Source organism: Octopus bimaculoides, chromosome 2 (genome assembly GCF_001194135.2).
Source record: "Octopus bimaculoides isolate UCB-OBI-ISO-001 chromosome 2, ASM119413v2, whole genome shotgun sequence".
NCBI lineage: Eukaryota > Metazoa > Mollusca > Cephalopoda > Octopoda > Octopodidae > Octopus > Octopus bimaculoides.
The window spans coordinates 161,027,958-161,031,472 of record NC_068982.1 but is presented as its reverse complement, the minus strand read 5'-3'; positions in this window follow the sequence as shown (position 1 = coordinate 161,031,472).

Here is a 3,515-nt window from a genome sequence, read left to right as displayed (position 1 = left end):
ATGACTTTGCTAATATGTGAAGTCAGAGAGATGGGCCTGTAGTTTCCAGCCTCTGCTCTGCTTCCACCTTTATGGATAGGACATATGGTGCCTTCCTTCAGCTTTTTGGGAAGTTTACCATTTGCAAGGAAACTCTGGAAGAGTATCCGGAGTGGTCCTGCTAATTCTTGTTTACACGACTTTAAGAGGACAGCTGGGAAACCATCGGGGCCAGTTGCCGAATTTGAGCTCATTTCATTTATGGCAGCTATCACATCTTCCTCTTCAATGTCGATGTAGGTAATGGATGCAGTCCCCTTCTGCTGAGTGCTATTGTCAAAGAAATCAGCTGGGTTCTTTATCTGCATGTGACTCATTAAGCTCTGGCATGCAATTGGTCGGTAGTTGTTTTGCTATGTGGGTGGTTCTGCATTTGGGGATCAATTTTGTCTTTGCCAGAGCTAACCAGTGTGGTATGCTGCTGTTCCCAATGAAAGTTTGCTGGTACAGATTGATAAGATATTGTCGGAAGAATGTTAGCTTCTTGTACCAATATCCAACAATCAAGTCTCTTCCAGGTGCTTTTCCATCCTGGAGTTTCTGAATCACAGTTGCAAGAGTTTCACCATCAATGTAGTATGTCTTGGATGTAACGCAAGAACAATAACGCTTTCTTCCAACCACAGAGCATCTTGGTTAAATTCCTTCTCTTCACTCCAGATTCTTCTCCAGAAGGAGTCTATGTCTTCCCGTGAAGGAGCTTCCGTGACGTTCACTGCTCCTCCTCTCATGTCTTTGTATACTGCTGCCTGGTTGCGGTTAAACTTTTTGTTTATTGTTCTTCTGTCGTTTATTCTCTTCTGATGCCGGAGTTATTCCCTAACAGCTTTTAGCTCCTGCTTGAGGGTAATCAACTTTTTGTTGGTGGAACGTATAGTGATTTGCTTGTGTGCATGCAATAAGCATCATTACATGACTGATGGTCTTCCGTAAACCAGTTATCTTTTATTCTGTCTTCAAAACCCATAATGGTACTTTCTTTCTTATTTCGGTTTTGTTTACTTCTTGAATATCATTCATGTACTGTTTTAAAGTAGTGGCTAGAGCATATAGACAGGCGTTAATATGCCAGTATGTGGATTCACCACACTGTTGTAAATACTCATCACTAATTTCGTTTAAAGCTTTTAATACCGTATCTGGTGGGTTTTTTTTTACTTACTTCGGTAGAGAATATTCTCTCCCAGAGAGAATACTTCAAATCAAAGTTATTTTTCCTCGGAAAATTTCAGCAAGGGAAAATTTCATTGGCATATAAACCTGACTACCACTACTACTACAGTAGTCGTTGCAGTTGTGCCTGCTATTTATTATAGTCGTAGTAGGGGGACAGTGGTCAGTTACTTGAGCCAGTAATGTAGTTTTGCTGGCAGGCATTATGGAATCTGTTGGAATGTCGCTAGCAGCGAAACCACGTGGTGGTCTTATATCATTCACATTTTTGTTTTTGTTTATAAAGTTGGGATCTAATTTTTTTCATTCGCAAAATGCATTTTTTAAAAGACAGAAAAAATCCTGAAAATCGGCTATAATAATGTGGCCTTCCAGTCTCATTGCTTTGAAGGTATGATGTGGTGGAGAAAAAAATTGGAGAGAGAAGTTACAGAGGTTTAAAAATCGAAAAAACTGTATATTTTTAGTCAATAGCGAGACAGAAATTTTCTGCGTTTAGCGGAGCGGTGTCAACTTTAAGGTTGTACCCTGTGGAATTTAGAGTTTAGCGTCTGACCTGTTCATGTAGGTTTCTAAATAAACAAAAATCCCTAATAAAACCAACATGTATCATCTTACTGTTTCTTTTGTCTTTTCATTGATTGTATGGTTTTATTATTTTTAAAATTTGTGAAATTAATATATTTGTCTGCATGTGTTTACTTGATGTGTATTTCAGTATTATGTATACCTGTCATGTATTTGTGTACATCATTAATATGTTAGTGCATGTGGATGAATGTATTCATATATAAGCTTACATGTACATTTATGCATTCATGTGTGTGCATGTGTGTGTGGGGGCATCTGTCTCCAAAACTCAAAAGTTGAGCAACGTTTTCATGCTTGGATTTGTAAACTACGATAAGAATAACACTGGTCAACAAAGAATTTGTCCCAAGGAAAAGAATACCTGTATCTTGTATGTTTCTGCATGCAGAATTCAAAAATAACGTCAAATTATCTGTATCACCCACAGTTTCTCTGTTCCACGATATCCCTCTCAGTTCCTGTTACGTGGGCTAAATTTCAGTTAAGCTGTTGAAATGTGAAGCTAACGGTCTGAGAAATACTCCCAATTTAAATTTTTATGAATAAAATTGACCTAGTGAAATCATAAATCCAGCTATCTGAGTCAATGTGTCCCAAAAATATATGAAATAAAAAATATATAAAAATACTAACACACAAAAAAAAAAACACAGAAAAATACTAACACACAGAAGCACAGAAAAATATGTAATATACTAACACGGAAAAATTAAAACAAAACACGTGAGTGAAAAGAATCTCGTGGTGTGAAGAATTAAATATGAAAAATCAATATGGAGAACAGCGACACAGACAACAGAGAACCACCATACAACGTGTGGTTGTCATGGTAACAAGCTGCTAATGCCACGTGTCTGCTGATTGGCTAAAATTACCCAAATTTCCCAACTTTAATGCCAAATAAGATCAGATTCTTTAATTTACGAGATAAAGTTATTGGTTGATCGTAATCAAAATTCAGAGTTGCATCGATACACCAAAATTGAAAGCAATCTGAGCAAACTTAAGTGGGGCTCATTTTGTGAATGAGAAAGACTAGATCCTAGAGTTGGGAAGAAAGTTAAGTTTCGATTTTTTAATGAAGTCACAGTTATTAACTTTCTTTCTATGTTCTACAAACGTTGCTCGTTGGCGTAGACGCCTTGCAGTAAAATGATTTAATTCTAGATGCAGATCGTCCCAGTATGATTTCAATCGATTCATATAGCCAACAGCAGGGTTTTGTTTCGCTTTTGTGTAGCAGTCAAACAGATTATTATTCAATTCATAACTCCAAGGGAAATGTGTTTTGTAGTTACCGTTACTTCTATAACTGCAACTCTAAAGAAATTGTTAACCTGTTGAGCTGTTGTTTTCGTTCTGTTCCTCGATTGTGTTGTTGATGTTGTGTCCCGCCATGTTGTTCGTAGCAACTCTCTGCATGCTATATGCAAGGTTCATTCGAAAATCTCTACGATCGTAAATAAAAGGCTCCCTCCGTTAATTCATCTGAAGATTAACCAGTTACTTAACAAGGCTGATAGTTGTGGCTCCAAAGTTGGAGATAGTATTCATTGTATTTTCGATAAATAGTCTCCTACGCCAAATATGCGACTTGTCGCTTCGAGTGTATGTATGTATGTATGTATGTATGTATGTATGTATGTATGTATGTATGTATGTGCTTGTTGGTGATAGTAAGATTGGTCACTATATACATACATATATATATA